The following is an 11,252-nucleotide window of genomic DNA, read 5'->3' on the forward strand; positions in this document are numbered from 1 at the left end:
CACTGAGCAATATCCCTGCTCAGCCCTATTTTTCTTCCAATGTCTGTCCCTTTTCAAGACAGCTTTATAGAGTAGTTCATTCTCTTGATGAAGTCAAATGGAATTTTTTATTTGAGGCTGCTATAAGGATACAAGCACCCAGATTTTGGAAGTCTTGGTTGATTACAAATGGGAACAACTCAGAAATTATTCCCAGTATGAAGAAAGAAAAAAAAAGCTAAACTTGTTTATTTTCTAGTTAGAGATTAAACTTGGACTGTCATAGGATTTGGTTCAGTGAATGTCTTGGTTCTTTCATTTCCTGTTCTCTTCTATATTCAAAACCTTTCAGGAAAGCCAACCTAAAGGGTCAGTAAAATCTCTTCCATGGAAAATGGTGAACCAAAACCAAGGTTCATCAAAAAAATGAGCTAACTACTGTCTGAGTTGTCTCTGGTTCCTTTTGAAGTGGACACAAATAACTTCATTCATAAATCGTTATTTCTACTCACTCTTCAAACACAAAAAGTTGCTGATTATCTGTATGCATACCTTGCATATCCATTTGGTACTCATTATATTTCAAATTTGCACTTCTTCACCTATCTCATGTCTTTAACCTTATCACATATCCAAGTCATTTTCCCCCAGCTAGATTTTAGTCTCCCTAAAAGCAATAAATATTTGTCATCATAGTACTGAGTCCAATATTAGGTGTATTGTGAGGACTCCATAAATATTTGCTAAATGAAATAAAACTGATATAACCAGTAAACGCTATGAACTCTCTAAAACTCAGTGTAAATAAACAAATCCCCTATGAAGAAGGGAAGGTATATGGTCACTCCTCTGTATTGTCTTACATTTCCTTCCAAGCTGTGACATGCACATTCTTATAATAAAGAAATGCATCCTCCACAACACAAGTGAAAATGTCCTAATGAAAGTAATGTACCCCACCAGCATACAGACCCTGAGAACAACAAATGTGATCTTGGCCAGAGAAGAATCTAATGAAAACAATCACATTAAACATAGCTCTTCCCTGCTCAGTGCTCAGTAAGTGAGCAGCAGGCTTTCTCTGTCTAGCTTACAGAAAACAGGAGGTAGCAGTTTGCAAGGAGCAGCGTTTTAATGTGATTGGACTATAACAGACAATCTATTTACAGCATGCTCTGGGGAGCTTATAAACAAATGTTGAGTAATTTCAGCCAGCAGTAATTACCCTTGCAGCTGACAAGGATAGCATGAGACTTTCTCCTTCACCTTCAGCCCAGTCCAGAAGGCAGTGTACACAATGCCACTTCTAATTATTTCTGCATTTCTATGGCTAAAGACCAAAGTGTGTTATTAGAGAACATTTTAGAAGCTTTTTAAAAGCTTATTTATTAGGACAATTAAAAGTCATCACTATGACAGCAAATAAAAGGTTCCGTTCTCAGGAATGCAGCATCAAATGAGCTTCTGCCCACTTACCTTTAAGGCAATGTGGACTTGTTCTGTGCTGTCTATTGTTAAGAGCCAGAGACTAAGGCTTGGTAATAAAAAGAAATGATATCTGGGATGCATTTGGTTTAATTCTGAGATATGCCTTTTGCTCTTGACAATTTCCAAGCAATGTAGAGCATATAACTGAAGTTACTTCTCAAAAAGCATAGAACTTGGAAATGTGTGTTGCTTGATTACAGATGCTGTTAGAGATAAAATATACGTAGTCATACTATCTCTCTTCTTCTACCTCTCACCAGACGCACTAGATTACCCTGACTGGTTAAAAAGGTTTTATCTGGAGGGGTCACTTATATTGCATCAGTGTGACATAAGGAAGACGTTAAAAATTCAGAGATCTAAAAATAAACCTTTGGCAGAAAGGCTTCTAACAGAGTACTGAAGGAGTAAAACAATTATGCAGAGCAATCACCCTGAGCGTTTGTAATTAACAATCAAATTACTTCCCAGAAGTGTCCAACAAGAGAACTTTTGTTGAACATTTCTATACATGCCAAACTACCCCAAAGTAATTGGGGAATCAATGAACTGTGGTGTGTGCTGGTTCTCCAACACCACGGACAGTTTGGCGTTCACTGAGCTTCTGTCCGCCTGGGTAGGTTCTGTTCAGACCCCTACAATAGGAATTGACAGCAGATATCTCATCCTGCAAAGTATATTATTTACATTTTTTGATACGTTACATTACATTACATTCTGTCATCTTGCATTTCATCAACAATGGATAGAATGTTGCATAACTTCATGTGACATGATGACAGATTCTCTCACTCTTCCTCTCTCTCTCACACTACAAAAACACACCACAAACTTTTAGAAACCGTGTCTGAGGGAATACATTTGAATTTGGCCCTAAAAGGATTCTAGAGGCTTTTTGATGATGACCAAAGCCCTGGGTCTTTCATGACAATAATATCATGTTGCCCTGCACAGCGACAGCTAAGTTTATTCAATGTATATGTTGCTACGTGTTTGTAAAGATTTTTAAACGTGTCATTATGATATACAATGGACCACAAAAGCAGTTTCTGTATGTTAAACAATATGCTGAAAATTAGCCTCCTGGAAAGAAACGTTCGGAAAACAAATTTGAGTTTAACAACACACCATCACATGCACATCCCTGCCACTGCTCTGCTCTCCTTGCTGAGATGTGGTTGGCAGATGGACAATAATTTGTCCTTGTTCTTTAGACTGGCAGGTGTCACTTTGGCCAGTGTGGGATGTGAGTGACAGATATTTTACAGACTTAGAAATGAGAATGCAGAAATCCAAGAGTACCTCTGGGATTTCCCTGGTCATTTGTGGGCAGCACAAGGGCAGGGCAGGCCTCTGTGCTAACACAGGACTGCTGGTTGCTGCCACTGCTGCAAGCTACTGCCGATTCAGAGCATTCTGAATAATATTTCTATTAGCAAGGGTGTGCTTCTTTGATGGAAGCATGCAGAAAGCTGCTCTCCAGGCTGTCCACTGTATGTCATAAACTGCTCTAATTGTTTTCCTGTGCTTTAGTCAGAAATCTGGTAAAAGCTGATTTCAAGGCAAAATTGCTTACAGACAGCACTTTGGAACATGCAGGTATTCATACACATTAATATAATTTAACAGAAAGCTGGAAGTTTGTTTCCCTCCTCCATCTAAAAGTGTCAAATTATTTTAGTTTTACCAAAAAAAAAAAAAAAAGAAAAAAGAAAAGAAAAAACTTATCAGAAGATATTTAAGGGATGATAATGGGAAATAATAAACAGTAACACAAAAACAAGAGTATGTCTCTTTTCTACCTGGATATAATTGGGAATTTATTTTAGGGGGGTTGATCTAATTTCTATGTATTAAAATTAAAGGGAAATTAAACATTTAAATTGCAATGTAATAAGAAAACAAGCTAGAAATCTTCATGTATATCTAAGCTATATTTTAAGCATGGAATTTTAGGCTCACCTTTCTCAATGAGGTAAGAAAAATTGTTTAAAAATATAATTATCCAAAAACAATAATATATAAATATGCATATATTTATATAGTACTGAGGGTTATAAGAATAAACTACTAATAAGTAAATTATGCAGTGTTTGAGGGTTATAAGAATAAATGGCCATGGCTGATTCATGTCAATGTATGACAAAATCCACTGAAATCTTGTGAAGTAATTAGCCTCCAACTAGTAAAAAAAAAAAAAAAAAAAAAAGAATAAATGGCTAAAATCAGCAAAAAGTCTAAAGACTTTACAAACAAAATATTCTCCAAAATTTATAGGAATATAGTTAAAGCAGAAAGATAATTATTTTTAAATATGATTTAAAACTATTAAGGTACTTATTTTTTTAAAAATACGATTTTTGATGATAAGATTCCAAAGAAAGGAATTTCTTCTAAGTTTGAGTCATCCCTGAAATTTACATACCATAAACACAATACTAAATTTGTGCTTTTTGTTAAGATAATAGCAGCTATACTAAGATACATCACTGTTCATTAAATGTGTAGAACTCAGGGAGTTTACCCAAACCAATTTGATGTAGAGAGGATGCATTTTTAAAAATCAAAGTTCTTAGTGCAATTGCTTAAAAGAACAATTTTATACAATGATACACAGCAATATGAAAACTAAGTTTTAGTTACAGGGATAGTTATCTGACTTCATTTTGCATTAATTTCCTCCAGACCACTGCTGAAATATTACCTTGCAAAATTAAAATGGAAACCATATGCTGATCAGGGAAAACAATGTCAGAGCACATTTCAACATTCACAGAAAGAGTTAACACTGAAACTATCTCCAAAGAGAAAGAAGATATGTTGACTCAGATTGATGTTCAAATATGTTGTTTAATGTCATTTGCCAAATGTTGTTTCATTTTTAAAGCAATTACTTATGTTAAATAAATTGAAGCATGCATGCAAGCAGCATGATATGAAATTAGCACTTTACTGCAACTTCAGGAACAAAAAGAAGACTTTTTCCCCCATGAATAAATAAAACTTCTCCGAGAAAAACAATAACATACTGAAAAATAACATATAGTCACAATTACTTTTTTTTTCCTCTACTTACTAATGCAAAGATAAATTGTTCTTCCTTGGAAATCAAATATTTTCCTAACCACCGTGTTTCTTTAATTAAACGGTATTCTTTATAGTGATCAAATATAATTAGCAGTAACAAGTATTTAATGAAAACAAACTGCTACTCCCAAACCTTTACTATATGTTTTGTCTAAATTCCACAGATGCTCCAAGGATCACTGTTTCCATCACAAGTACAAAAACAAGCCACCTACCCCCACATCCTACCCATCCCTATTTGCCTGTGGCGTTTAAAACAACAGTAGAAACAACAACCAAAACTTCTGTAATTCCAAGGACTTTAATTCACATTCAATCTTTCTGCTCCACTCAAGGCATTTCTTCCAAAGAAGCTTAACACTTAGCAGTTCAAATATTTCATCAATTTCTTGTTCAAAAATCCCATTTGATATCTTCATATAATGGAGCATTACTCTGGTATCTTTATTAGTAAGTGACCAAAAGAAGAATAAAGGTGCCCATGCTGGACTCATTGACAGCTAGGTTCTATACCAAGTCTTCTGTAGTTAATTGTGAGTGAAAGGGGGTTTGGTTTTGCAGCCTCGTAAAACTTTTCCCACATGGCTGAATCCACGGTCAGAAGACGTTAGGCAACATTAACTGCCTGCACGTTTCTGCAAGGCTCTCGAGGAACAGCTTGGCGCTGGGGCTCCAATGCTGAGAACCTTGGGACATAAGACATCAGCGCCTACCTTTCATCTTTGCTGAGATTTGGAGTGGGTTCAGACCATAGAGGCTTCTTAATTCTTACTAATTCATTTGCTTTCCTGATTCACTTGGCTTGGGATAACCTAAGAATGCTAATGAACCTGCAAGGGGAGCTCTTAGTCCCTTGCCTTTGAATGTGCTCGGCATGGATCGAGGGCTTTCAGTGAATCTTGCAAGAGGAAAAGAACCTTATTAGCGCTGATTGCTAGGCATGAGGTTTCCTCTAAAATTTGCTTTTGTGTTTTAACTCTTGCTTGCTTTCTGCTGACTAACAGGGGAGAAAAGTTAGATTATTTAAACAAATGATGTATGATGGATATTTCTGGAAGCTGGGGGGATGTCTTTGTGGTGAGATTTAAATCAAACCCTAGCCACTAACTTTTGGTTTGTGTCCAACAAGCAACTGTGTTTCCTACTCATTTCTGTAACTGATGCTAAGTTCTTTTTTCCCATAGATAAACACACTCCTATACCAGGGAGGGAGAGTTGTCCAAAGAAACATTCAAAGCCTCTTTTAAAAAAAGGAACTATTTTAAGATTTAATTTACACTCGAGATCTCAAGTTCAGAGGCATTTCCTGTGGTTTTGGAATTCTGTTGAATTGGCACTTTTGCTTTTACAATTAGTGTGCTGTGGACCTTTAACTTCTACCTAGGTAAGAATTTGTGTTTGAGATGAAAAAGTCAATAAATGAACTGGGCAAAGTGGTGTGTTTTAGTGATGCAATAAAAAGGGCAATTTGGGTCTACTATTCAAGACGAAGGTGATCATTCTTTAGATCTTAGGATACCAAATTACTGACCAAATTAAATTACTCCTTTGTTCGGTTGTAATTGTGGTTTCGCATGTTTAGTTTTCACATGTTCATGCACAGACTTCCCATGCACATGCTAATCAAAGTTATATTCAGCAGCTGTAAGGAAATACATGCACCAAGGGGCAGAAGAGGGCTTGACTCAAGAATTAGAAAGGGACCGTGGTGGCAGAGCAGAGTGCTAACACACTCTGGTACTTTACAAGAGGTGTGTAACCTCTGATGTCATGTGCTTATCCCCCATCTGGGGGCTCTCTTATCATGATTTTAAATTTTCTCCACATTCTGAGGGACCGGTGCAACCCACGACATCCATATGTGATGTTAGCAAGTGAGCAGCAAGGGCCCAGGCCACAAAACTAAGCCATAAATCATTGCCATGTTTAGAACATACAGAATACCAGCATGCTAGAGCAGAGATGAGCATAGAGCTCATCCAATCCCACTTCCAGGGATTTAAAGATGACAAAACCTAGGACCAAGAAGGTTGGAAGACTTGTCTAAGGTCAAACAGCTGTTTAGTGACAGAGCTAAGAAGAGAATTCAGTGTTCAGAAACCAAGTCCAGTGCTCTGCATAAGACTTAGCACACGAGCACTAGAATTTCCATACAGCTGTTCTGACGTTACAGTGCACATGTTCAAGGGCTTAAAGCTAAGGAGAGTATTTTAGCACTGAGCTGTCCTTTCAAGCTCACCACTGCTCTTCTCCTTCCACTTCCTGTTGCCTGAAACCATTAGCTCTGCTTCCATTTTGACTCTTTCCAAGGACACCCCCTTTGAAGTCTTCCTGGCCAGAGAGTGTCTCCACTTTTATGTTGACAAATCAGAGATCAAATTTCCACCCATTTACTTTCTTCATATCACACTATGCCCTTCTCTCTTTGGGATTCTCCTTATTTTTGACCAAACTGGGCAAACCTTTACTAAAATAACATTTATTTACCATTTATTTCTAAATCCATGAAATCACTTGCTCAGTGCAATTTCATAAAATCTGTCACTTGACATTTTATTTTATATTGGAGTATGACTAAAAGCCATTCAACTTGAGAAACAATTATGAAAAACACATAAAGGCTTCCATCAAGGGAACATGGTCATTTCAAAGAATACAGAACAATGATTAAGAGCTGTTAAGTAAGTAAGTAAAGTCGCTCAGTCATGTCTGACTCTTAGGGACCCCACGGACTGTAGCCTACCAGGCTCCTCTGTCCATGGGATTTTCCAGGCAAGAGTACTGGAGTGGGTTGCCATCTCACCCGGGCTTAAATCCCTAGCCCCCATCCTCACTATGACCTTGAGTAAGGTATTTAAACTCATTAAGCCTCAATTTTCTCTTCTATAATATTTAAGGCTTATGGAGTCCTTCAGAATGCCTAGCACATAATAGTCTCTCAACAAATGTTAGTTATCAGAGTTATTACTGTTTTCATATTATTATTATTCGTGGCCTTGTTATTCTATTGGTATAAATAACATTAAGGGTTTCCCAGGTGGCACTAGTAGTAAAGAACCCACTAGCCAATGCAGGAAACGTAAGAGGCATGAGTTCAATCCCTGGGTTGGGAAGATCCAGGGAGGAGGGCATGGCAACCCATTCCAGTACGCTTGCCTGGAGAATCCCATGGACAGAGGGGTGTGGAGAGCTATAATCTATAAGGTCGCAAAGAGGACATGACTGAAGTGACAGCATGCACGCACACTCCAGTAGGAAATAAATAAAGGAATGCTGCTGCTGCTGCTAAGTCACTTCAGTCGTGTCCGACTCTGTGCGACCCCATAGACGGCAGCCCACCAGGCTCCGCCATCCCTGGGATTCTCCAGGCAAGAACACTGGATGGGTTGCCATGTCCTTCTTCAATGTACAAAAGTGAAAAGTGAAAGTGAAGTCGCTCAGTCATGTCCAACTCTTAGCGACCCCATGGACTGCAGCCCACCAGGCTCCTCCGTCCGTGGGATTTTCCAGGCAAGAGTACTGGAGTGGGGTGCCATTGCCTTCTCCAAAATAAAGGAGTAATATTGATTTAAAAAACACTCATGTCTGGAGCACTGCAAAGCTAAAGTAACTGAGGACTGAATGGATTGGGGGGCTGTCTTAGAGAAAGAGGAGGGAAACAAATGTGAAAAACTAATTCAAGGCTCCAATCTGAGAGACTGAAAGTGATGACATTACTTGTCACACCCTGAAGGGGTGAATCTCGGAAGCAGGTTCTAATGAAGTGACTTTGATAACTTTGGATTTGTGTCAGATGAGGGCAACAGAGAGCCATCCAGACAGCAACTCTGGAGGCCTGGAAGGCCATGAATTTGGTTTGATAACCCCTAGGGGAAGCAGCAAAGCTAATTAATGCTGATGTGAGAGCCAATAATGAACCCTAACCAGGACCAAGAATTTCTTTTGGTCCAGAAGAAAGTCAAAGGTAGAAGCTGAGGACAAGCTAACTCATCAAGCAGGAAAAAGAAGAATGCTTAAAGCAGAGCCAGAGTGGTGTCAGGAGAGATAACAGCAGTCCCACATACAGAGATTCCCTCAGAGAATCTTGTCTGTGATCCCTTGAGAGGCAGCCGACCAAGAACTTCCAAAGACCTGGCAGCTGTCTCCGGCCTCTGTGAAGGCCCTGATGACTCTGAAACAAAAAGAGAAGTTTAGAAGAGACAGTTTGGGGTGGTGGTCATGGGGAGAGAAAACATGGTGTATGCTTTAATACTCATAATTGAGGTGGGAGTGGGAGCTTCCAGAAGAAATGAACAGCCAAGAAAAAAAAGTATGACCCAAACTTAGAAATTTGAGAAATTATTCAGAAGGGTCAAAGAAACCAATATTTATTGAGCATCACTGTGCTGCTCCTTCTCACTTAATCCTGTTTATCCTATGAAGAAGGCACTGTCATTCCTACTTCTGAGATTCAAGAACTGAGGTTACAAGAAGTGAAGAAATATATCCAAGTTCATACAACCTCAAAATGGAGATCTCATAGAATCAGATTTGTTATCTGCCTCATATCAAAGCTCTTTCCACCCAACCCTGCCACTCAAAATTGAAGAAATGAGAATGCACAAGTTCTCTGAGGGACTCAAAAAAAAAAAAAAAAAAAAAGAGGCAAGAGTCAAAGAAGTCAAGTAGTGTTTAATGCTACAGTGATTTCAGGAATTAGGACTGATAACACACTGTTGGGTTTGGCAATTAGGAAGACACTGGTGACCTTGGGAAAAGGAATTCCTGTAAAGTGATGAGGCCAGACGCCAAACTGTCAGTGAGGAGGGGTGGTGAGAGAATGATGGCTGGAACAGTAAATTTCCCTTTGGAGAAACTTGGCAGTAAAGTAGTAACTCCAGAGTACCACGAGCTGGAGATACCTTTTTCTTTTGTTAGGGAAGATATGAAAACATTTGTGGACAGTGATGACAGAGTCACTAGAAATCAATGTTCATTCAGAAAAATAAGGGCATAATTACAAAATGCAGTTATGCAGAAGGAAAAGGAAATCTCTACCTGGTAAAACTTTACTTAAACGGTAAAAAAAAAAAAAGAAAGGAAAGAGCTAAAATTATATAGACTTACTGAAGTGGTATGAAGGACTCAAGTATAGAGGTATTTGTGATATCTCTATATAGAGATATAAATTTGAGTGAGACAGAAAACAAGAAAAACGTGTCAGATACCTTTGATCAGTCAAGCAAAAGACAAAGTATTCGCTATAAATGAGATGTCTTGAAGTAAATCTGGTGGCCCAACAACTATGGATGAATAAATAAATGACATGGGAGAAAATTTAGACACACACTTTGGTTAGTGTCAGAAGGGACAGGTTTCACCAAATAAAATCTCATTATTAAGTGAACTTGAGTCCTGAACAATTCTATGTGTGTTCAAAGTTGACAGGTCAGAGGTGTTACAAACCAACCTTTCTAGGGCTATCACAGTCCACCTTGTAAAATGCATCCTATTGCAGCCCTAGTGGAAGAGATACACACTGATTGTACAAATAGTATTAATCTGGCCTCTGTGAGATGCAGTGCTTAACATGTTGCACTGAAACCAAAACAGATAAAATTGTTTGTAGCCACGTTCTCTGCCCACCATAAACAGAGTAAATGGCCAGTACATTGCTCTCCCAGGCAGAATATAGCAGACTTTGTCTTGACGCCTAAACTCCATCATTAAAACAAAAGCCTATAGGTAAATCTAAACTTATCAAAGAAGAAAAGAAGTTTTCCCGGACTCACATTGTGGACATTTTTTTAAAAAGCTTGCCTTGAATCAATAGTAGATTTGACAACTCCCTTTGAAAGGACAGGAAAACCTGTCTAATATATCAACCTAGCTATTCAAAGAGATGAGACGGAGTAAGCAGGAGAGGGGGTGGGATCCTGCTGCCTTTTTCTTTTACCCCCAAAAATCTATGACAAATCAACTTCCCTTTATTGATAAAGTATTATCTAACAACTCAGTCAACATCCAAAGTACATACTTGAACAAGATAAGAGGTTAAAAATGACCTTTTTATCAGTCTTAACACTGAGTTACTTGAATTCTGAAATTCAAACCTAATTTTAAGAAAGTAAAAAAAAAAAAAAAGACTTTTTTCTCAGGACTGATGTCATTTATTAATTTTTCTCAGTATTCATGCAATCTGAGGTTAAGATTCTGTTAGCCTGACATTCTAGACACATCCATGAATTCAAACTTTTCAAAAAAAACACTTCTATAGAGGCACATGTTGATTTAGAAAGTGTCCACATGACAGTGAAACAACCAATCAATTCAGCAAAAAAAAAATCAATCAATTCAATAAAAACATCAAACAGGCTGTTTGCTGTCATGAAGATCAAACTACTCTTTGACAGAACTTTTACTTTGTAATCAATGGTATTGATGTCCACAAAACAGTCCATGTTCACCGTATGAAAGAGGAACCAAGTTGCTATTTGCGAAGTGATTTCAAGAACAAAAATGTAAACCTCAACATCAGGCCTGAATTTTAACTTCCATTTTGCAGCTCTTCCCATCATGTGTAATTTCTTTCTTATTAACCTTCTTCAAAAGGAATTAGGTTTTGTGATGGGTGTCATGTATTATGCAGCAAGATATAGCTCAGGTAATGTTGTCATCATACTGAAAAGCATCTTATATGTTTATCTTTAAAAGAAAGG

This window comes from Muntiacus reevesi, chromosome 3 (assembly GCF_963930625.1).
Source record: "Muntiacus reevesi chromosome 3, mMunRee1.1, whole genome shotgun sequence".
NCBI lineage: Eukaryota > Metazoa > Chordata > Mammalia > Artiodactyla > Cervidae > Muntiacus > Muntiacus reevesi.